Raw genomic sequence first — 25,917 nt, forward strand, 5'->3', positions numbered from 1 at the left:
AAGATCTCCTTCCTTCCAATGGATAATTGCTTCTCAATCCATCCTTTCAACCCTTGTTTACATCTAGACAAGCTACTGAATTAAGAAATTTGTGCTAATCAGGTTGTTGTACTAGCACTGTTAAGATAAATCAGGGCAAATGAGACATAAGCTGTTGTTATATCCGCGACTTAAGAGAGCACGTAAACCCACTTTGTTATGCGTTATTGGGATCTTCATGTTCATTACTGTTAAATAGATTGTGTGCGATTATGCAATTATTGTCCCATGATCTGATTTAGTTATGTCGTTTGTGTATGTGCTACTGTGTTACTGTCATCCCGTTCAGTTTTATCATTTGCATTGCATGGTGATGAGTACAACCGTTGGACGAAACTTTATTCATCACAGTAACCTTTTAATTTTTTTGTGCTCTAGAATTGCCAAATGTGAATCGGGTGCACTATGTGTGCTTCATATACAGGCCATATGTTACAATCTTAGTGAATCATTATGATTCTACCTCAGCAAACTAAAATCCTATTGATGTTGCATTTGTATGGCTTCCTTTTCAGGGCTATGCATTGTTATGTGTTGGTTACCCATCCTCCTATATGGAGGTTGAAGCTCAAGATAAAGACAAGGCAAGCAATTCTCTTAGCCGCCTTCTGAGTTCTAAGAATTTTCTAGTTCAAATATGCAGTAGGAACTATGAAATATTCTTCTAAATTCTGATGATTGCACCATTAACAATGGTCTATCTCAAATTCTCAATGTATAGGTATATTGGCTCCAGTTTGGAATATATTTTGCACGAGGGCTTGTTGTAAGTATTGCCAACCTTTTCTTGTTCGAAAACTGCGGTTCCTTGTTCTAGGAAGCTGATAGCTATGGCTATCAGCCAAGTCAGTGTTATTGATACCCCTCTTAAATATATGCATCTTTCGAGCTTTCCTAAGATGAAACTGATCCGTCTTTCTATTTCAGGATAGAGATGATTACACACTAGAGCTTGCAATGGGAGATGAGTGAAACGTGCCCATAAGGTTTGACCCATCAAAAACTTCAGTTCTGCAATTTCATCCAATTCTGACACTCTATTTCCACTCTTTTCAGTGGTATGGTCTTTAAGCGACGCTCCTACAGTTTGTAGGTTATAGGGTTGCAGAGATTTGATTTGCAAGTGGAGAAAGAAAAAAAACCTTTGGTCTCTGTTCTCTGTGTTGTGTGTTCCGTGTTTTCACAAATTTTTATGTGCAAATATGCTTGTAGGGATTCCATTTCTCATCCTTTTTGCCCCTAGTACACAAAAAACTCAATGGACTGTATGTAAAAATGTGAACTACTTAGGGCCTCAACTCAATCTTTAGTGCAACGAAAGGATGTTTCTAGCTGTGGTTGTCTGTTCCACTTAAGGCATTTCACTTGATGTTGCTTATCAGTTTGTCAGTTGGTAGTAGATTCAGAGTGGTTGAATGTCCTCTCAGCCTGTACGAATGCAATCGATAACATGTCTAGGGATACTATGGATGTGGCGCTACCGGTAGGAGCGCAACTTAGAAGTTGTTTAATTTCAAAATTTTATCCTTGGTAAATTATGGACAACTTCAAATCTTCGGAGTACATTAACACAATCTATGTTTTACATGTTACAAAATTTCAAGTGCAAAGTCATTTTTTATTAGAAACATGGAGCGCAATGTGGATGCAAGGAGACAAAGCACACCACATGCACACTAATATCGCATGAACCAAAGGCTGAAGTTGTGAAATATCAAGATTGGCGAAATCATCGCATGCACCTCGCTATCTTCTATACTTTTATTTCAGTATTAGATGTACTTTCTAGGATTAGGGATGGCAATGGGTACCCATTACCCGTGTACCCAGTGAGTAAAAATCCTATTATGGCAAGGGTATGGGTTAAAAAAACACCCCTGGGTACATAAATAGGAAATTTGAAACACATCGGGTATAGTGGGTATGTGTATGGTTTAGTATGACCCATACCCGTGTACCATGTATCCGCATATAATTTTATAAATTGGTCTTAAGTATTATTTATCCACATATTAAACATTTTCTTACATAAATCCCGCAGCTAGCCCATGACGAAGCTAGAATCCCATATCCAGAATCCCATACATGATACGTATCTAGGTGATTAATGTCTAGAATTGCCTCATTCCTTATATGGCCATATATATCAATGTTAATTGACGTCCAAAATTACCACAAATAAGTGTTGTTGCTCATGAGATGTGCTGCTGTTTACGAGTATGTGTTGTTGTAAAGATGTGTTTCTCTACTATCTACTAGTAGAATGCCCTTGCGTTGCCACGGGCTAACAAAATATATACATAACAAAAATATGCTACTAAAAATGTATATACAAAGAGAAATGTCATGTGATATGGGAGTGATAGACAATTGACATGTGATGATATTTCATTCTTGTGATGGGGTAGATAAATACATCTCCTTGTCATCTTTCTCTTCCCCTCCCTATCTCACAATCTTTTCTTCTTCGTGTGTTTCTCATGGGGCAAGCATAATCATTGATATGAATAGTCATGAAAATATCAGATCACCACAACAACAATCTATCATCTACTCCAAAATTGACACCTATATGCTTACTATACATACCAGAAAAAACAACTACAGTGTTGTAGTCAAGACAAAATTTTGAAAGCACATTCTCTCAAATCAATATTAATCTTTTGTTCGAGCTTCTATAGCCCCTCCGCCGCACAGACCTGGCCGTCTCCACTCACTCGCCTCATAGGCAGCAGTTGCTCCACGTGTTAATCCACTCATTTCCGTCTCCACTCACACCCCTCATAGGAATACCGAACCATAAAAATATTTTCAGAGTATTAGGATTGTTTCATGAATTATGTTCACTTCTATCGACACCTCAAGACACAAAACTTTAGTGTTTGGTAAGAAAATTCAGCCGATATGAAGGTAAAATGAAATCATCAATATAGTTCCCACCTAAACTACTACATGGAACAATAATACAGAGCGTTCAATACTGACTTGCACATACTTCGCAATTAGCAAAAGGTTTCATCCAGTATGTAGATGCGGTGAACATGAGCACGTACTTGGACAAAGCATACCGCATGGGGGTGAGGCTCCAGTCCAACACTTCCCTAGCCCTTCGATTTTATTGTAGTACTTTGTATGTCATAGGTGCCTTTTATTCACATGTGTAGTACTATTTTTCGTCGACATGGATGATACCTTAAATAAAACTTCCTAGACTATTACATCAAATACAAGCTCCTTTCGTTCATATTTGTGGAGCACTTCTCAAAAAATACCAAAATCTGAAAGTAACTAAATCACTGTACATTAACTGAGACCTCAGGTATGGGAGTGTTTCTGTCCACACACACACACAGAGAGAGAGAGAGAGATAGATAGATAGATAGATAGAGAGAGAGAGAGAGAGAGAGAGAGATTTCCTTGAGGCAAGCAAATAACAAATTATAAATTTGACAAGCATGTCGGTTCATATTTAAACAGGGTAATAAATAAACCAAGATGTGAGACTATTCTATGGTGTACCTAATCATTTTTTAACTTTGTGATTCAGTTGTATATATGTAACTGTAGAAAAATATTGACATCCACAAGAGATTAAAAAAAACACCATGTCATACCTACACGTATTTGATTGGTTCCATGTGTTGGGGAACGTTGCAGAAAATAAAAAAAATTCTACGGTTTCACCAAGATCTATCTATGAGTTCATCTAGCAACGAGTGATCGGAGTGCATCTACATACCTTTGTAGATCGCGAGCGGAAGAGTTCAAGAGAACGGGGTTGAGGGAGTCGTACTCGTCGTGATCCAAATCACCGGAGATCCTAGCGCTGAACGGATGACACCTCCGCGTTCAACACACGTACGGAGCAGATGACGTCTCCCGCGCCTTGATCCAGCAAGGAGGAGGGAGAAGTTGAGGAAGACGGCTCCAGCAGCAGCACGACGACGTGGTGGTGATGGAGAGGCAGTACTCCGGCAGGGCTTTGCCAAGCTCTGCGAAGGAGGAGGATGTGATGGAGTGGGAGAGGGAGGCGCCAGGGGCATGCGTGCGGCTGGCCTCCCTCCCCCCCTCTATATATAGGGTCCCCAAGGGGGGCGCTGGCCCTAGGAGATGTGATCTCCTAGGGGGGCGGCGGCCAAGGGGGTGGAGTGCCCCCCAAGGTAAGTGGAGGCGCCCCCTCCCCTAGGGTTCCCAACCCTAGGCGCAGGGGGGGCAAGGGGGGGGGGGCGCACCAGCCCACTAGGGGCTGTTTCCCCTCCCACTTCAGCCCATGGGGCCCTCCGGCATAGGTGGCCCCACCCGATGGACCCCGGGACCCTTTCGGTGGTCCCGGTACAATATCGGTGACCCCCGAAACTTTCCCGATGGCCGAAACTCGATTTCCCATATATAATTCTTTACCTCCAGACCATTCCGGAACTCCTCGTGACGTCCGGGATCTCATCCGGGACTCCGAACAACTTTCGGGTTACTGCATACTCATATCTCTACAACCCTAGAGTCACCGAACCTTAAGTGTGTAGACCCTACGGTTTCGGGAGACATGTAGACATGACCGAGACGGCTCTCCGGCCAATAACCAACTGCGGGATCTGGATACCCATGTTGGCTCCCTCATGCTCCTCGATGATCTCATCGGATGAACCACGATGTCAAGGATTCAAGCAACCCCGTATACAATTTCCTTTGTCAATCGGTATGTTACTTGCCCGAGATTCGATCGTCGGTATCCCAATACCTCATTCAATCTCGTTACCGGCAAGTCACTTTACTCGTACCGTAATGCATGATCCCGTGACCAAACACTTGGTCACCTTGAGCTCATTATGATGATGCATTACCGAGTGGGCCCAGAGATACCTCTCCGTCATACGGAGTGACAAATCCCAGTCTCGATCCGTGTCAACCCAACAGACAGTTTCAGAGATACCCGTAGTATACCTTTATAGTCACCCAGTTACGTTGTGACGTTTGGTACACCCAAAGCACTCCTACGGTATCCGGGAGTTACACGATCTCATGGTCTAAGGAAAAGATACTTGACATTGGAAAAGCTCTAGCAAACGAACTATACGATCTTGTGCTATGCTTAGGATTGGGTCTTGTCCATCACATCATTCTCCTAATGATGTGATCTCGTTATCAATGACATCCAATGTCCATAGTCAGGAAACCATGACTATCTGTTGATCAACGAGCTAGTCAACTAGAGGCTTACTAGGGACATGTTGGTGTCTATGTATTCACACATGTATTACGATTTCCGGATAACACAATTATAGGATGAATAAAAGACAATTATCATGAACAAGGAAATATAATAATAATACTTTTATTATTGCCTCTAGGGCATATTTCCAACAGTCTCCCACTTGCACTAGAGTCAATAATCTAGTTACATTGTGATGAATCGAACACCCATAGAGTTCTGGTGTTGATCATGTTTTGCTCGCGGAAGAGGTTTAGTCAATGGATCTGCGACATTCAGATCCGTATGCACTTTGCAAATTTCTATGTCTCCATCTTGAACATTTTCACGAATGGAGTTGAAGCGACGCTTGATGTGCCTGGTCTTCTTGTGAAACCTGGGCTCCTTGGCAAGTGCAATAGCTCCAGTGTTGTCACAGAAGAGTTTAATCGGCCCTGATGCATTGGGTATGACTCCTAGGTCGGTGATGAACTCCTTCTCCCAAATTGCTTCATGCGCTGCCTCCGAGGCTGCCATGTACTCCGCTTCACATGTAGATCCCGCCACGACGCTCTGCTTGCAGCTACACCAGCTTACTGCTCCACCATTCAACATATACACGTATCCGTTTTGTGACTTAGAGTCATCCATATCTGTGTCGAAGCTAGCGTCGACGTAACCCTTTACGACGAGCTCTTCGTCACCTCCATAAACGAGAAACATGTCCTTAGGCCTTTTCAGGTACTTCAGGATATTCTTGACCGTTGTCCAGTGTTCCTTGTCGGGATTACTTTGGTACCTTCCTACCAAACATACGGCAAGGTTTACATCAGGTCTGGTACACAACATGGCATAAATAATAGACCCTATGGCTGAGGCATAGGGGATGACACTCATCTCTTCTATATCTTCTGCCATGGTCGGACATTGATCTGAGCTCAATTTCACACCTTGCAACACAGGCAAGAACCCCTTCTTAGACTGATCCATATTGAACTTCTTCAATATCTTATCAAGGTATGTGCTTTGTGAAAGACCTATGAGGCGTCTTGATCTATCTCTATAGATCTTCATGCCTAATATATAAGTAGCTTCTCCAAGGTCCTTCATTGAAAAACTCTTACTCAAGTAGGCCTTAATGCTGTCCAAAAGTTCTATATCATTTCCCATCAAAAGTATGTCATCTACATATAATATGAGAAATGCTACAGAGCTCCCACTCACTTTCTTGTAAACGCAGACTTCTCCATAAGTCTGCATAAACCCAAACGCTTTGATCATCTCATCAAAGCGAATGTTCCAACTCCGAGATGCTTGCACCAGCCCATAAATGGATCGCTGGAGCTTGCATACCTTGTTAGCATTCCTAGGGCCGACAAAACCTTCCGGCTGCATCATATACAGTTCTTCCTTAAGATAACTGTTAAGGAATGCCGTTTTGACGTCCATTTGCCATATCTCATAATCATAGTATGCGGCAATTGCTAACATGATTCGGACGGACTTCAGCTTCGCTAGGGGAGAGAAAGTCTCATCGTAGTCAACCCCTTGAACTTGCCGATAACCCTTAGCGACAAGTCGAGCTTTATAGATGGTAACATTACCATCCGTGTCCGTCTTCTTCTTAAAGATCCATTTGTTTTCTATCGCTCGCCGATCATCGGGCAAGTCTGTCAAAGTCCATACTTTGTTTTCATACATGGATCCTATCTCGGATTGCATGGCTTCAAGCCATTTGTTGGAATCTGGGCCCGCCATCGCTTCTTCATAGTTCGAAGGTTCACCGTTGTCTAACAACATGATTTCCAGGACAGGGTTGCCATACCACTCTGGTGTGGAACGTGTCCTTGTGGACCTACGAAGTTCAGTAGCAACTTGATTCAAAGTACCTTGATCATCATCATTAATTTCCTCTCCAGTGGACGTAGGCACCACAGGAACATTTTCCTGAGCTGCACTACTTTCCGGTTCAAGAGGCAGTACTTCATCGAGTTCTACTTTCCTCCCACTTACTCCTTTTGAGAGAAACTCTTTTTCCAGAAAGGATCCGTTCTTGGCAACAAAGATCTTGCCTTCGGATCTAAGGTAGAAGGTATACCCAATGGTTTCCTTAGGGTATCCTATGAAGACGCATTTTTCCGACTTGGGTTTGAGCTTTTCAGGTTGAAGTTTCTTGACATAAGCATCACATCCCCAAACTTTTAGAAACGACAACTTAGGTTTCTTCCCAAACCATAATTCATACGGTGTCGTCTCAATGGATTTAGATGGTGCCCTATTTAATGTGAATGTAGCTGTCTCTAGAGCGTATCCCCAAAATGATAGCGGTAAATCAGTAAGAGACATCATAGATCGCACCATATCCAATAGAGTGCGATTACGACGTTCGGACACACCGTTACGTTGAGGTGTTCCAGGCGGCGTGAGTTGTGAAACGATTCCACATTTCCTTAAGTGTGTGCCAAATTCGTGACTTAAATATTCTCCTCCACGATCTGATCGTAAGAACTTTATTTTTCAGTCACGTTGATTCTCTACCTCATTCTGAAATTCCTTGAACTTTTCAAAGGTCTCAGACTTGTGTTTCATCAAGTAGACATACCCATATCTACTCAAGTCATCAGCGAGAGTGAGAACATAACGATATCCTCCGCGAGCCTCAACGCTCATTGGACCGCACACATCAGTATGTATGATTTCCAATAAGCTGGTTGCTCGCTCCATTGTTCCGAAGAACGGAGTCTTGGTCATTCTGCCCATGAGGCATGGTTTGCATGTGTCAAATGATTCATAATCGAGAGACTATAAAAGTCCATCAGCATGGAGCTTCTTCATGCGCTTTACACCAATCTGACCAAGGCGGCAGTGCCACAAGTATGTGGGACTATCGTTATCAACTTTACATCTTTTGGTATTCACACTATGAATATGTGTAACATCACGTTCGAGATTCATTAAGAATAAACCATTGACCATCGGAGCATGACCATAAAACATATCTCTCATATAAATAGAACAACCATTATTCTCGGATTTAAATGAGTAGCCATCTCGTATTAAACGAGATCCGGATACAATGTTCATGCTCAAACTTGGCACTAAATAACAATTATTGAGGTTTAAAACTAATCCCGTAGGTAAATGTAGAGGTAGCGTGCCGACGGCGATAACATCGACCTTGGAACCATTCCCGACGCGCATCGTCACCTCGTCCTTCGCCAGTCTCCGCTTATTCCGTAGCTCCTGCTTTGAGTTACAAATATGAGCAACGGCACCGGTATCAAATACCCAGGAGCTACTACGAGCACTGGTAAGGTATACATCAATTACATGTATATCACATATACCTTTAGTGTTGCCGGCCTTCTTGTCCGCTAAGTATTTGGGGCAGTTCCGCTTCCAGTGACCCTTCCCTTTGCAATAAAAGCACTCAGTCTCAGGCTTGGGTCCATTCTTTGACTTCTTCCCGGCAACTGGCTTACCGGGCGCGGCAACATCCTTGCCGTCCTTCTTGAAGTTCTTCTTACCCTTGCCTTTCTTGAACTTGGTGGTTTTATTGACCATCAACACTTGATGTTCCTTTTTGATTTCTAGCTCCGCTGATTTCAGCATTGAAAATACTTCAGGAATGGTCTTTTCCATCCCCTGCATATTGTAGTTCATCACAAAGCTCTTGTAGCTAGGTGGGAGTGACTGAAGGATTCTGTCAATGACCGCCTCGTCTGGGAGGTTAATGTCCAGCTGGGACAAGAGGTTGTGCAACCCAGACATCTTGAGTATGTGCTCACTGACATAACTATTTTCCTCCATCTTACTGTTGTAGAACTTGTCGAAGACTTCATATCTCTCGACCCGGGCATGAGCTTGGAAAACCATTTTTAGCTCTTCGAACATCTCATATGCTCCGTGTTGCTCAAAACGCTTTTGGAGCCCCGGTTCTAAGCTGTAAAGCATGCCGCACTGAACGAGCGAGTAATCATCAGCACGCTGCTGCCAAGCGTTCATAACGTCTTGGTTCTCTGGGATGGGTGCTTCACCTAGTGGTGCTTCTAGGACATATTGTTTCCTGGCAGCTATGAGGATGATCCTCAGGTTACGGACCCAGTCCGTATAGTTTCTACCATCATCTTTCAGCTTGGTTTTCTCTAGGAACGCGTTGAAGTTCATGTTGACATGAGCGTTGGCCATTTGATCTACAAGACATTTATGCAAAGATTTTTAGACTAAGTTCATGATAATTAAGTTCATCTAATCAAATTATTTAATGAACTCCCACTCAGATTAGACATCCCTCTAGTCATCTAAGTGAAACATGATCCGACTCGACTAGGCCGTGTCCGATCATCACGTGAGACAGACTAGTCATCATCGGCGAACATCTCCATGTTGATCGTATCTTTCATATGACTCATGTTCGACCTTTCGGTCTCTTGTGTTCCGAGGCCATGTCTGTACATGCTAGGCTCGTCAAGTTAACCTAAGTGTTTGCATGTGTAAATCTGCCTTACACCCGTTGTATGTGAATGTTGGAATCTATCACACCCGATCATCACGTGGTGCTTCGAAACAACAAACTGTCGCAACGGCGCACAGTTAGGGGAAACACTTTCTTGAAATTATTTTGAGGGATCATCTTATTTACTACCGTCGTTCTAAGTAAAGAAGATGCAAAAACATGATAAACATCACATGCAATCAAATAATAGTGACATGATATGGCCAATATCATATAGCTCCTTGATCTCCATCTTGGGGCTCCATGATCATCTTGTTACCGGCATGACACCATGATCTCCATCATCGTGTCTCCATGAAGTTGCTCGCCAACTATTACTTCTACTACTATGGATAACATGTTTAGCAATAAAGTAAAGTAATTTACATGGCGTTTCTCAATGACACGCAGGTCATACAAAAAATAAAGACAATTCCTATGGCTCCTGCCGGTTGTCATACTCATCGACATGCAAGTCGTGAATCCTATTACAAGAACATGATCTCATACATCACATATATATCATTCATCATTCATCACAACTTTGGCCATATCACATCACAAAACACTTGCTGCAAAAACAAGTTAGACGTCCTCTAATTGTTGTTACAAGTTTTACGTGGCTGCAATAGGGTTCTAGCAAGAACGTTTTCTTACCTACGTAAAAGCCACAACGTGATTTGTCAACTTCTATTTACCCTTCATAAGGACCCTTTTCATCGAATCCGCTCCAACTAAAGTGGGATAGACAGACACCCGCTAGCCACCTTATGCAACTAGTGCATGTCAGTCGGTGGAACCTGTCTCACGTAAGCGTATGTGTAAGGTCGGTCCGGGCCGCTTCAGCCCACAATACCGCTGAAGCAAAATAAGACTAGTAGCGGCAAGAAAGTTAACAACATCTACACCCACAACAAATTGTGTTCTACTCGTGCCAAGAGAACTACGCATAAACCTGGCTCATGATGCCACTGTTGGGGAACGTTGCAGAAAATAAAAAAATTTCTACGGTTTCACCAAGATCTATCTATGAGTTCATCTAGCAACGAGTGATCGGAGTGTGATAACCCACAAGTATAGGGGATCGCAATAGTTTTCGAGGGTAGAGTATTCAACCCAAATTTGTTGATTCGACACAAGGGGAGCCAAAGAATATTCTCAAGTATTAACAGCTGAGTTGTCAATTCAACCACACCTGGAAACTTAGTATCTGCAGCAAAGTCTTTAGTAGCAAAGTAATATGATAGTGGTGATACCGGTCACAAAGTAAAGACAGCAAAAGTAATGTTTTTGGTATTTTTGTAGTGATTGTAGCAGTAGCAATGGAAAAGTAAATAAGCGTAAACCAGTATATGGAAAACTCGTAGGCACCGGATCAATGATGGATAATTATGCCGGATGTGGTTCATCATGTAACAGTCATAACATAGGGTGACACAGAACTAGCTCCAGTTGATCAATATAATGTAGGCATGTATTCCGTAAATAGTCATACGTGCTTATGGAAAAGAACTTGCATGACATCTTTTGTCCTACCCTCCCGTGGCAGCGGGGTCCTATTGGAAACTAAGGGATATTAAGGCCTCCTTTTAATAGAGAACCGGAACAAAGCATTAACACATAGTGAATACATGAACTCCTCAAACTATGGTCATCACCGGGAGTGGTCCCGATTATTGTCACTTCAGGGTTGCCGGATCATAACACATAGTAGGTGACTGTAGACTTGCAAGATAGGATCTAGAACTCACATATATTCATGAAAACATAATAGGTTCAGATCTGAAATCATGGCACTCGGGCCCTAGTGACAAGCATTAAGCATAGCAAAGTCATAGCAACATCAATCTCAGAACATAGTGGATACTAGGGATCAAACCCTAACAAAACTAACTCGATTACATGATAAATCTCATCCAACCCATCACCGTCCAGCAAGCCTACGATGCAATTACTCACGCACAGTAGTGAGCATCATGAAATTGGTGATGGAGGATGGTTGATGATGACGACGGCGATGAATCCCCCTCTCCGGAGCGCCGAACGGTCTCCAGATCAGCCCTGCCGAGAGAGATTAGGGCTTGGCGGCGGCTCCGTATCGTAAAACGCGATGAAACTTTCTCTCTGATTTTTTTCTCCTCGAAAGCCAATATATGGAGTTGGAGTTGGCGTCGGAGGGCGACCAGGGGGCCCACGAGGTAGGGGGGCGCGCCCAAGGGGGAGGGGCGCGCCCCCCACCCTCGTGGACAGGGTGTGGGCCCCCTGGTCTTCATCTTTGGCGAGGATTTTTTATTATTTATTCTAAGATATTCCATGGAGTTTCAGGTCATTCCGAGAACTTTTGTTTTCTGCACATAAAACAACACCATGGCAATTCTGCTGAAAACAGTATCAGTCCGGGTTAGTTCCATTCAAATCATACAAGTTAGAGTCCAAAACAAGGGCAAAAGTGTTTGGAAAAGTAGATACGACGGAGACGTATCAACTCCCCCAAGCTTAAACCCTTGCTTGTCCTCAAGCAATTCAGTTGACAAACTGAAAGAGAAAAAGAAAAACTTTTACAAACTCTGTGTGCTCTTGTTGTTGTAAACATGAAAAGCCAGATTCAAGTTTCCGCAATTATTATGAACTAACCATACTCACAATAACACGTAGGTCTCACAATTACTCATATCAATAGCATAATCAGCTAGCGAGCCATAATAATAAAACTCGGATGACAACACTTTCTCAAAATAATCATAACATGATATAACAAAATGGTATCTCGCTAGCCCTTTCTGAGACCGCAAAGCATAAATGCAGAGCACCTTTAAAGATCAAGGACTGACTAAACATTGTAATTCATGGTAAAAGAGATCCAGTCAAGTCATGCCTAATATAAACCAATCATAATGAATGCAAACGAAAGTGTGCTCTCCAGCGGGTGCTTTTTAATAAGAAGGGTGATGACTCAACATAAAAGTAAATAGATAGGCCCTTCGTAGAGGGAAGAATGGATTTGTAGAGGTGCCAGAGCTCGATTTTTGAAATAGAGATAAATAATATTTTGAGCGGCATACTTTCACTGTCAACGCAAGAACTATGAGATGGTTGTATCTTCCATACTACATGCATTATAGGCAGTTCCCAAATAGAATGGTAAAGGTTTATACTCCCCCTCCTCCACAAGCATCAATCCATGGCTTTCTCAAAACAACGAGTGCCTCCAACATTCAACGGGTCCCAGGGGGAGTTTTGTTTAATTATTTTGATTTGCTTTGATCTTTTTGGATCATGGGACTGGGCATCCCGGTTACTGGCCCTTTCTCGTGAATGAGGAGCGGAGTCCACTCCTCTTGAGAATAACCCACCTAGCATGGAAGATATAGGCAGCCATAGTTCCACATGAGCTGCTCGAGCATACAAAACAGAATTTCATTTGAAGGTTTGGAGTTTGGCACATACAAATTTACTTGGAACGGCAGGTAGATACCGCATATAGGAAGGTATAGTGGACTCATATGGAACAACTTTGGGGTTTAAGGAGTTTGGATGCACAAGCAGTATTCCCGCTTAGTACAGGTGAAGGCTAGCAAAAGACTGGGAAGCGACCAACTGAGAGAGCGACAATAGCCTTAAACATGCATTAAAATTAATTCACACCGAATATAAGCATGAGTAGGATATAATCCACCATGAACATAAATATCATGAAGGCTATGTTGATTTGATTCAACTACATGCGTGAACATGTGCCAAGTCGAGTCACTCAATTCATTTAAAGGAGGATACCATCCTATCATACCACATCATAATCATCTCAATAGCATGTTGGCACGCAAGGTTAACCATTATAACTCATAGCTAATCAAGCATGGCACAAGCAACTATAATCTCTAAATGTCATTGCAAATATGTTTACTTCATAATAGCTGAATCAGGAACGATGAATCATCATATTTACAAAAACAAGAGAGGTCGAGTTCATACCAGCTTTTCTCATCCCAATGAGTCCATCATATATCATCATTATTGCCTTTCACTTGCACGACCGAATGGTGTGTATAATAATAAGAGTGCACGTGCATTGGACTAAGCTGGAATCTGCAAGCATTCAACTCAAGAGAGAAGACAAGTAATATGGGCTCTAAGTTAAATAAACAATCTTGCATATAAGAGCCACTTAGCATTTTCAATATAGTCTTCTCGACCCCCAAAGAAAGGAAAAGAAAAATAAAAACTATTTACACGGGAAAGCTCCCAACAAGCAAAAGGAGGACGGGAAATATTTTTGGGTTTTCTTAAAATTCTACTACAAGCATGGAAAGTAGACTAACACTAATTTTTTTTTGTTTTTCTTAAGGTTTATCAAACACACAAGAAGAAAGCAGGAAAAAGGAAAATAAACTAGAATGGATATTACAGTGAAAGAGTATGAGCACCGACATCTAGCAATGAGTGTGTGTGTGAACATGAATGTAATGTCGGTGGGAAATATGTACTCCCCCAAGCTTAGGATTTTGGCCTAAGTTGGTCTATTGCCAGGGATAACCTGGCTGATATCCGTAGGTGAAGCTGGGGTCGTACTGCGATGAAGAATAGTTGGGATCATAATGTGATGAAGAGGACTCTGACTGCCACTGGCTGACAACCGCCTCAGGATCCCAAGAATAAACAGACATTCGTGGAGGCTCCTGTTCCGAGGCTGGTGCAGGATTCCGATAGGCTTGAACAGCCGCCCACGGAACAATGTAAGTACCTGCAGACAAGTTAAACAAAGAGGGAGCAGGCAAAGTAATAGTCTCAGGGTGATGTTTATCAAAGTACAATTTATATTTAAGCGCCCCTTCGTGATTCTTAACAAGAAAATCATGCGTTACCATACTCTTATAATCTAAATAAGCACGGGGCAATGCTGTTTCTTATTTCTCCTCATGCCTAATAGGTATTTCAAAATGTTCAGCTAGGCGTGAAGCATAAATACCTCCAAAGATGGGGCCCTTAGTACGGTTCATACTCAACCATCTAGCAACAATTCCACCCATACTAACAGAGTTATTGCGGTATAAACCATGGAGCAAAATAATAATATCAGGAATACTAAGGTTCCCACAGTTCCCGCGACCAATCAAGCAACGACTAGCAAATAAGGCAAAGTAGCGTAAAATAGGGAAATGTATACTAGTAATTCTTGCATCAGAAACCTTCCTGGTTTCTCCCACAGTGATAGTGTCAATATAAGCTTCCACTTCATTACGGTGTGGTTCATCTAAAGAACCCTCGAAAGGTATTTTGCAAACCTCGCAAAATGCAGCTAATGTCATCTCCCTAGCAACATCATATAAATGGAACTCTACTGTTGGAGGTGATTTCTTAGGGAAAAAGTAGAAGTTCTGCACAAAAGTATTTGTGAGTAAGAGATACTGATGACGTTGGTCGCGGAGGAAGTTGGTGAGGCCGGCGTTCTCAATCAATAGATAGAAATCTTCATAAATCCCGGCACTTCTCAAGAAGTCATCGGAAGGCCATTCACACGGCCGGACCTCCGTGATACGAGGCAGATTAAATTTGGGCTTCTGTTCTTCTTCCTTTTGTTTCTCCTTAGAACTTCAGCTTGACGAGCCCCTCAAAAGTCTCTTCATTATTTCTGAAATAATCTGAAATTTTTAGTAACTTCAAATAAAGTGAACCAACTTCAATAAGATTGATAGCAACTACTCATACAAGTGCCTAGAGCATATATCAAGCATTAGAACTACTTGGAACCATATATATTTGACATGCAAGCTCAAGAACATGGTCACCTATGCAGCACAAATTTGCAATGAATAAAGCACTAGAAAAAAAACTAATTGGACCATTGGAGGAGTCACATACCAAGGAACAATCTCCCCAAGCATTTTTGCGAGAGGTGCTTTGAGCAAGGAGATCGAAAATCACAGCAAAAGTTGTTGGAACACGAGCTTGAGTTGGTTTTTCAGGTTTGTGCGAGACAGAGGAAGAAGATGGGTGCAGGAATAAGTGGAGGAGGGCCACCATGGGCCCACGAGGCAGGGGGGCGCGCCCTCCACCCTCGTGACCAGGTGGCAGCTCCCCCCGCGGTAATTTTTGCACTAAAAATCCTTAAATATTCTCGAATAAATCATACTAAATTGGCATGGCATTCTGAGGACTTTTATTTTCGGGATATTTTTATATTGCACGGATAAGTCAGGAAACAGACAGAAAAATACTATTTTACTTTATTTCTACTAAAGAACAGAAAATATAAAGAGGGTACAGAAGGTTGTGCTTCTAGTTTCATCCATCTCATGCTCATCAAAAAGAATCCACTAACAAGGTTGATCAAGTCTTATTAACAAACTCATTCTGATAATCATGGAACCGGAGAAATTTCGAATAACACTATGTTACCTCAACGGGGATATGGACATCCCCAACAATAAGTATATCATATTTCTTTTTGACAGTAGGAAGAGGAAATTCAAAACCTCCAAATATAATCGATGGAATTTTTCCAATAGAGTTGATACTATAAACTTGAGGTTGTTTCCTCGGAAAGTGCACCGTATGCTCATTACCATTAACATGAAAAGTGACATTGCCTTTGTTGCAATCAATAACAGCCCCTGCAGTATTAAGGAAAAGTCTTCCAAGAATAATAGACATACTATCATCCTCGGGAATATCAAGAATAACAAAGTCCGTAAAAATAGTAGCGTTTGCAACCACAACAGGCACATCCTCATAAATACCGACAGGTATAGCAGTTGATTTATCAGCCATTTGCAAAGATATTTCAGTAGGTGTCAACTTATTCAAGTCAAGTCTACGATATAAAGAGAGATGCATAACACTAACACCGGCTCCAAGATCACATAAAGCAGTTTTAACATAATTTCTTTTAATGGAGCATGGTATAGTAGGTACTCCTGGATCTCCAAGTTTCTTTGGTATTTCACCCTTAAAAGTGTTAGTGGAAATTTCAGCCTCCGGTATCTTTCTTTTATTAGTAATGATATCCTTCATATACTTAGCATAAGGATTTGTTTTGAGCACATCAGTCAATCGCATACGCAAAAAGATAGGTCTAATCATTTCAGCAAAGCGCTCAAAATCCTCATCATCCTTTTTCTTGGATGGTTTCGGAGGAAAAGGCATGGGTTTCTGAACCCATGGTTCTCTTTCTTTACCATGTTTCCTAGCAACGAAGTCTCTTTTATCATAACGTTGATTCTTTGATTGTGGGTTATCAAGATCAACAGCAGGTTCAACTTCTACATCATTATCATTACTAGGTTGATCATCATCATGAACATCATCATTAACATTTTCACTAGGTTCATGTTCATTACCAGATTGTGTTTCAGCATCAGACATAGAGATATCATTTGGATTATCAGGTGGTTCAGCAATAGGTTCACTAGAAGTTTGCACAGTTCTATCATTTTTCTTTTTCTTCCTTTTAGAAGAACTAGGTGCATCAATATTATTTCTTTGAGAATCTTGCTCGATTCTCTTAGGGTGGCCTTCAGGATACAAAGGTTCCTGAGTCATTCTACCAGTTCTAGTAGCCACTCTAACAGCATAATCATTTTCTTACTATTCATTTCATCAAGCATTTCTTTCTGAGCGTTAAGTACTTGTTCTACTTGAGTGGTAACCATAGAAGTATGTTTGTTAACAAGTTTAAGTTCACCTATAATATTATCCATATAATCACTCAAGCGTTTAATCATAAAGGTATTCTGCTTTAATTGTCTACCAAAATAAGCATTAAAGTCATCTTGCTTAAACATAAAGTCATTAAACTCATCCAAGCACTGACTAGCAATTTTAGTAGGTGGGACTTCAACTTTATCATATCTATAGAGAGAATTTACCTTTACTACCTGTGTCGGGATATCGGGAGGTTCTTCAGTAAATAAGTAATTGAGATCATATACTTCTTCAACTGGCAGTAAATTAAGACCATGTATTTCTTCAATAGGAGGTAAATTCTTAACATCTTCAGCTTTAATACATTTTTCTTTCATAGATTTATTTGCCTCTTGCATATCTTCGGGACTGAGAAATAGAACACCTCTCTTCTTAGGAGTTGGTTTAGGAATAGGCTCAGGAGCTGGCTCAGGAGTTGGCTCGGGAGGTGGCTCAGGAGGTGCCCAATTATTTTCATTTGCCAACATATTATTCAATAAAATTTCAGCGTCATCCGGTGTTCTTTCCCTGAAAAGAGAACCAGCACAACTATCCAGGTAATCTCTGGAAGCATCAGTTAGTTCATTATAAAAGATATCAAATATTTTAGGTTTCTTAAGAGGATGATCAGGCAAAGCATTAAGTACTTTGAGAAGCCTCCCCCAAGCTTGTGGGAGACTCTCTTCTTCAATTTGCACAAAATTGTATATTTCCCTCAAAGCAGCTTGTTTCTTATGAGCATGGAAATATTTAGCAGAGAAGTAATAAATCATATCCTGGGGACTTTGCACACAGGCAGGATCAAGAGAATTAAACCATTTCTTAGCATCACCCTTTAATGAGAACGGAAATATTTTGAGTATATAAAAGTGGCGCGATCTCAGATTATTAGTAAACAGGGCAGCTATTTCATCTAACTTACGAAGATGTGCCACAACAGTTTCAGATTCATAGCCATAAAAAGGATCAGATTCAACCAAAGTAATTATATCTGGATCAACAGTAATATCATAATAATCCTGATCAGGAACACAGATAGGTGAAGTAGCAAAAGCAGGGTCGCGTCTCATCCTACCTCTAAAAGATTCCTTACTCCACTTAATTAGTAACCTCTTACGTTCAGGTTTATCCGGACAAGCAAGAATAGCTTCATAAGATTCATTATTAAAAAGATAACCCTCAGGAATACCAGGCATAGGTTCATCATCACTAACATCATCGTGTTCAGGTTCACTAATTTCTCTTTCTCTAGACTTAGAAATTTGCTCATCTAGAAATTCACCAAGTGGCACAGTAGTATCAAGCATAGAAGTAGTTTCATCCTAAGTATCATGCATAGCAGAAGTGGCATCATCAATAACATGCGACATATCAGAATTCATAGCAGTAGTAGGTTTAGGTGTCACTAGCTTAATCATAACAGAAGGTGAATCAAGTGCAGAGCTAGATGGCAGTTCCTTACCTCCCCTCGTAGTTGAGGGATAAATTTTTGTCTTAGCGTCTTTCAAGTTCTTCATAGTGTCCAGCAGATATAAATCCCAAGTGACTCAAAGAATAGAGCTATGTTCCCCGGCAACGGTGCCAGAAAAAGGTCTTGATAACCCACAAGTATAGGGGATCGCAACAGTTTTCGAGGGTAGAGTATTCAACCCAAATTTGTTGATTCGACACAAGGGGAGCCAAAGAATATTCTCAAGTATTAACAGCTGAGTTGTCAATTCAACCACACCTGGAAACTTAGTATCTGCAGCAAAGTGTTTAGTAGCAAGGTAATATGATAGTGGTGATAACGGTAACAAAGTAAAGACAGCAAAAGTAATGTTTTTGGTATTTTTGTAGTGATTGTAACAGTAGCAGCGGAAAAGTAAATAAGCGTAAACCAGTATATGGAAAACTTGTAGGCACCGGATCAATGATGGATAATTATGCCGGATGTGGTTCATCATGTAACAGTCATAACATAGGGTGACACAGAACTAGCTCCAGTTCATCAATATAATGTAGGCATGTATTCCGTAAATAGTCATACATGCTTATGGAAAAGAACTTGCATGACATCTTTTGTCCTACCCTCCCGTGGCAGCGGGGTCCTATTGGAAACTAAGGGATATTAAGGCCTCCTTTTAATAGAGAACCGGAACAAAGCATTAACACATAGTGAATACATGAACTCCTCAAACTATGGTCATCACCGGGAGTGGTCCCGATTATATTCACTTCGGGGTTGCCAGATCATAACACATAGTAGTTGACTATAGACTTGCAAGATAGGATCTAGAACTCACATATATTCATGAAAACATAATAGGTTCAGCTCTGAAATCATGGCACTCGGGCCCTAGTGACAAGCATTAAGCATAGCAAAGTCACAGCAACATCAATCTCAGAACATAGTGGATACTAGGGATCAAACCCTAACAAAACTAACTCGATTACATGATAAATCTCATCCAACCCATCACCGTCCAGCAAGCCTACGATGCTACTCACGCACATCGGTGAGCATCATGAAATTGGTGATGGAGGATGGTTGATGATGACGACGGCGACGAATCCACCTCTCCGGAGCCCCGAACGGATTCCAGATCAGCCCTCGAGAGACAGATTAGGGCTTGGCGGCGGCTCCGTATCGTAAAACACGATGAAACTTTCTCACTGATTTTTTCCTCCTCGAAAGCCAATATATGGTGTTGGAGTTGGCGTCGGAGGGCCACCAGGGGGCCCGCGAGGTAGGGGGCGCGCCCAGGGGGAGGGGCGCGCCTAAGGGGAGGGGCGCGCCCCCCACCCTCGTGGACAGGGTGTGGGCCCCCTGGTCTTCATCTTTGGCGAGGATTTTTTATTATTTATTCTAAGATATTCCGTGGAGTTTCAGGTCATTCCAAGAACTTTTGTTTTCTGCACATAAAACAACACCATGGCAATTCTGCTGAAAACAGCGTCAGTCCGGGTTAGTTCCATTCAAATCATACAAGTTAGAGTCCAAAACAAGGGCAAAAGTGTTTGGAAAAGTAGATACGACGGAGACGTATCAGAGTGCATCTACATACCATTGTAGATCGTGAGCGGAAGCATTCAAGAGAACGGGGTTGAGGGAGTCGTACTCGTCGTGATCCAAATCACCGAAGATCCTAGCGCCGAACGGACGGCACCTCCGCGTTCGACACACGTATGGAGCGGATGACGTCTCCCGCGCCTTGATCCAGCAAGGAGGAGGGAGAGGTTGAGGAAGATGGCTCCAGCAGCAGCACGATGGTGTGGTGGTGATGGAGAGGTAGTACTCCGGCAGGGCTTCGCCAAGCTCTGCGGAGGAGGAGGAGGTGTTGGAGTGGGAGAGGGAGGCGCTAGGGGCATGCGTGCGGCTGCCCTCCATCCCCCCTCTATATATAGGGTCCCCAAGGGGGGCGCCGGCCCTAGGAGATGGGATCTCCTAGGGGGGGGGCGGCGGCCAAGGGGGTGGAGTGCCCCCCAAGGCAAGTGGAGGCGCCCCCTTCCCTAGGGTTCCCAACCCTAGGCGCAGCGGGGGGTCCAAGGGGTAGCATGCTCAAGAGGTAGCACCGCTCTGGCCGCCTGTTCGCGAGCAATGCAAAGTCGCAGCGAGGTGTTTCGGCGCCGGGCCGGCAAAAGGCAAAGCAGAGGCATCGACTGAAGGGCTATTGCTTGCTCGACGCCGACTACTTCACCGACGCTCCACTGCACGGGGAGTAAGTATTTCAGCGCCGTTTATCGGATGAGCTAAAAGCTCTTCCTCGGGATTGTGAATTCCACCCGAGAGTTCTTCAGCTACTTCAAGTGCAAGAAGGATTGCACCGGCACACTTGGATTCACCTCACTTCAGAAGTGCACGACATCTACGAGGATGCTTGCATACGGAGCTCCCCGTGATATACTGGAAGACTATGGATGCATGGCCGAGTCCACCACCTTTGAGTGTTTGTACAAGTTCTGCAGAATAGTGGTGGCAATGTTTGGACCATAATACTTGCGATCACCCAATGCTGAAGACACTGCTCGGATCCTAGTATAGAATGCAACAAGATGATTTCCTGGGATTCTTGGAAGCATCGACTGTATGCATTGGGCATGGAAAAACTGTCCATTTGCTTGGCAGGGGATGTACAGAGGTTCCAAAGGAGCTTGCAGTTTGGTACTTGAGGCGGTGGCCAAACAGGACCTCTAGATTTGGCAATCCTTCTTCGGTATGCCAGGAACTCACAATGACATCAACATACTGCAGTGCTCGAATGTTTTTGCCAAGCTTGTTGAAGGTCATGCTCCTCCGGTGAACTTCAAGGTCAATGGGCGCCACTACAACAAGGGATACTACCTAGCAGATGGCATCTATCCGAGATGGTCCACATTTGTGAACGCTATTTCAAACCCTATGCCAGGAGGCAAGAACTCCTACTTTGCCAAGTGTCAGGAGGCTTGCAGGAAGAATATCAAGCGGGCGTTTGGTGTGCTCCAATCTCGATTTGTTGTTGTCTGGTACCCCGCTCTGACCTGGTTGAAAGATCAAATGTGGAAAGTCATGACTTGCCGTGTCATCTTGCATAACATGATCATTGAGAGCGAGAAGGAAGAGCCAGTGTTTGACACTGAACCATATTACATGCAGGGTCCTCTTGCCAAAGTTGATCACCAGCTACCGGCACCCTGGTCTGCCTTACTCAATATGCGTCAGGAGATCCGAGACCCACATGTGCATCAAGAACTACAGCACGATTTGGTGGAGCACCTATAGAGGCTCAAGGGCAACACCTAGCTCGACATGTGATGAAATATGAGTTTTTTTGTGTTCAAATTATGAGTTTGATTTGTTGAACTATTTGATTTGTATTGATTTCTGTGATGAACTATGTGATAAAAATTAATTTTTGTTCAATTTGTTCCAAACCACACCGAACATGGGCCAAAATTGGGCCTATTTCCGCCGAAAGTGGGCCAAAATCGGCGGCTGAGGGGGGAGAGCTTGGGGGTCAGCTGGAAACCCGAGCCCCCTACGCTAATTTTTCCGTCGGTTGGCCCCCGGCCGGCGCTATTTCAAGCCCCGGGGGGAGAATGGCTAGAGATGCTCTAAGAAGTCATCGATCTCGATCGCCGGTGCATGAAACAAAAACAAAGAATTGATTTTGATTATCGATCAAACTCGCTCACCGCCACAGTAACGTACACACGTACGCATATGCATATCTACGTACAGTATATGCGTGATGAGCTCAGACATTGTAGCCACCGGCAGCGGCGGCGGCGGTGGGAGTGGCGGGGGCGGGGACAACCATGGAGATGATGGTGTGGCTCAGGAATGACTCAATGAGCGTGCGCTTGTCCTGGGGATTCCTGGGAAGAAACATGGCGTAGCTCTTCTTGACGGCGGACTCGAGGGCAGGGACAAACTTGTAGGCCTCGTATGCATCACCAGTGGTCTCCTTGATGGCCTTGCTGAAGGCAGAGTCGAAGACGGTGGACCTGTCCTTTATCGGGGCAGCGTCGGCAGTGGTGGCTGCAGTGCTGAAGGCGGCGTCGATCTGGTCGATGGCCTTGAGCTAGTCGGCAGGGATCGGCCCCTTGACTTCCTCACCGGAGTGGACCTTCAGGATGCCGATGATGATGCAGAGCGACTTGTCGAACATGGCCACGAAGGATTCATACTTGGCCTCCGGGGTAGCACCCTGGGCTTTCTGTTAGGCCCACGCCAGAGTGAAGCCGACCTTGGAGTTGAAAATGGCTTTGGTGCTGGACGTGTCGGTGACCCCCTCAAGAGACTAGCTGCCGAAGATCTGCACGAAGGTGTTCACGAATATCTTGCCCTTGTCCATTGGAGGGGCTGTGGCTGCGGCCGCCACGGCTGCCTTGAAGGCGTTGTTGGCCTTCTCAGCTAGCTTCTGCTCCTCAGTCGTGGCCTTGGGCTGTGGCCCGGCTGGGGCGTAGCCAGCTTCGGCAGCATACAAGACTGCTGGCCCCGCCACGAGGGCGACAGCCACCAAGAGCGCCACCGTACACTGCTGCACTGCCATTGCTGCTTCTCTTGTCTTGCGTTGGTTGGTTTGCACACTACGTAGGAGGAGAGATTGTGGTGCGGTGTGAGGATGAAGGAGCTTAATTAGCTCTATATATACATCGACCCGCACGTTGAGAGGCCCGGAGAGATTACCGCGCCCAAATTAGCAATCCCCTCCTCTCCTCTCCTTTTTTTAGCCAAACTCATTATCCCCGTGAGCTCTTCATGCCACAATCCAATAATAATAGCATCGATTAGATCCCTAACTACTGTTTAACCTCGTGGGGTGGGTAATAATAAAAGTAATAAAAAATCAACAACATGCGAAGATGTGATTAGACATAAGGGAAGGGAGGGGCCCACCCCTTAAAAATCAGGGGCATAGTTACTTAGTTAGGATGTTTATGTATTCTCTTCGTAGGAGCCCGTGAATGTAGCATTTTCGGGGTAATAACCTTCCAGTCCGAACTGTATAGGATCCTCTCCCCTGTACCAATCCTCCAAATATATCCACGCTTGAAGGATGAAAAAGCAAACATGATGTTGTGGCCACGTGAATGATGAGCCTTTCTTAAGGGTAGATTGTAAGAGATCATAGTTAGGGAAGTACTTGGCTTTTAAAATTCTTGCGTGGAACAAATCAGGGTTAGGTATGAATCTCGATCATTGCTTGGCAAGCATCGCAAGGCTAAAAGAATATATAAATCTCTAAAGTCCTTACCCCCTTCACTTTTAGGAAAGAGAATTGTCCACCATGCGAGCCAATCCATCTTTTTATTATCCTCCTCATCTCGCCACCCAAACTGAGCAATAATGTCATTATTTTCTTTGCAAATTCCTTTAGGCAAGTAAAATACAAAGATGGCGAACACAGTTATAGCTTGAGTTGTGGCCTTTAGAGCATCTCCAGCTGCACCCCAACAGGCCTCCCAAGGCCATTTTTTAGCGCCGACGCCCAAAAATCGGCCTAGTCGCGCCCACAAGAGCCCAATTTTCACCGGTTAGGGCCGAAACTAGCGCCGACGAACCCATGCCAAACCCGGCACGCTCGGGGGCGCCCGGCGGCCCCGTACAATCTTTTTTGGTGCGAAAGAACGGCGGGCCCGCCGAGTCAGCGACCCCCGCGCCTCGTCGTCCTCATCGCCTCGGTTTCCATGGGGAATCAATGCCAAGGCTGCTGCCGGTCAGCCTTCCATTGATTCCTCACGGGCGGCGCGGTGAGGCAACGTGCCCTCTCTCGTCACGCGTACACATGCCACCCCCCGGCCGCTATATAAGCCGCCCCTGCCTCGCCGCTGAACGCACCCTACCCGCAACCCCCCTCTCACCCCGTGCACTCACAGCCATCGCCGCCGAACTCTCTTTCCCTCTCTCCCGGTGCACGCACAGACGATGGGCAAAAGGTGCCGCGGCGAGGGGCAGCGGCCAATGGCTTCAGCCGCCGCTCTCTACACGAGTGGGAAGCCCATCTCCTCCATGAAGCGAACTACCCGGCGCCTCCCGACATGCGTGCGCCGGGGCGGTGGAGGCTCAGCACCGGGGGCGTCCCCGTCCCCCCGCTGCCCGACGTCGAGCACACCCACTACTTCTAGGCCGAGATCGACCGTGTGCGGGCGTCTCTATCGGAGGAGGAGCGAGCCCTTCCGGAGTACGACGCCGGCAACCACAAGGCGTGGGCAGCATACTTCAAACACCGAAAGGCGGAGCGGCTGGCCTCCATCAATAACACGCCACTAGTGAGGGGGCGCAACAACAGCGACGGCCGCCGCCTGCGGTGGGGCGCCCCCGGTGGGGCACCCCCAGCCGCACGCTACACGCCGTCCTCGAGTACCTCGAGGGCGGCAACGATCTGCCGCTGACGTACCAGGCCGCCCCGGTCCCCCGCCAAAGTTGCAGTTCATGGAAGACGAGGAGGATGCTGGGCGGGTCCTCCTCCTCCCGTTCCTCCTCCCGCTCCTCCGGATCGCCATCAACGAGGGCGGCGGCGGTTCCTCGGGTCCAGCCTCCTGCCTCATAAGGCCGAAGATGGAGCCGGCGCTTGGCCCCATGAAGTGTGAGCACAACGACGAGGCCGCCTTCGACGACGAGGCCGCCATGAAGTGGGCGCGGGAGGACTGGGCGCGGACGGAGATGGAGCGCCAGCGTCGCGTCCTGGAGGAGATCGCCGCTCGGTGTCGTGGCCGCGACGAGGGAGGCGTCGTCGTTCTCGATGACAGCGACAATGAGGTGCTGCCGCCGGCCAAACCAGTCCACCATGGGGACCCCAGGCAGGGGTCCAGTAGGGACAGCCGCGTGAAGGAGGAGAAGGACGATGATGGCGGCGGCGACTTCGACGTGTTCAGCGAGTTCTTCGGCCTGTTGGCACGGCCGTTCTTCTTCTTCTTTTTAGTAGACTTATTATTATGTTTCTATATGTAAAAAAACTGTGAACCACCTAAATATCGCCTAATGTATGCCGTGTTTGCCGAAATTTTCCCAATCATGTTTTTTAAAAGAGCGTCTAGGGCAGACCTGGGG

At 44.6% G+C, this 25,917-nt stretch overlaps 1 pseudogene; it reads right to left on the reverse strand.

Annotated features, from left to right (window-relative positions):
• Positions 1 to 22,618: 22,618 nt before the first annotated feature.
• On the reverse strand, positions 22,619 to 23,416 carry LOC119289246 (annotated as a pseudogene).
• Between the last annotated feature and the right edge of the window lie 2,501 nt (positions 23,417 to 25,917).

Source organism: Triticum dicoccoides, chromosome 4A (genome assembly GCF_002162155.2).
Source record: "Triticum dicoccoides isolate Atlit2015 ecotype Zavitan chromosome 4A, WEW_v2.0, whole genome shotgun sequence".
In the NCBI taxonomy this organism is placed as follows: domain Eukaryota; kingdom Viridiplantae; phylum Streptophyta; class Magnoliopsida; order Poales; family Poaceae; genus Triticum; species Triticum dicoccoides.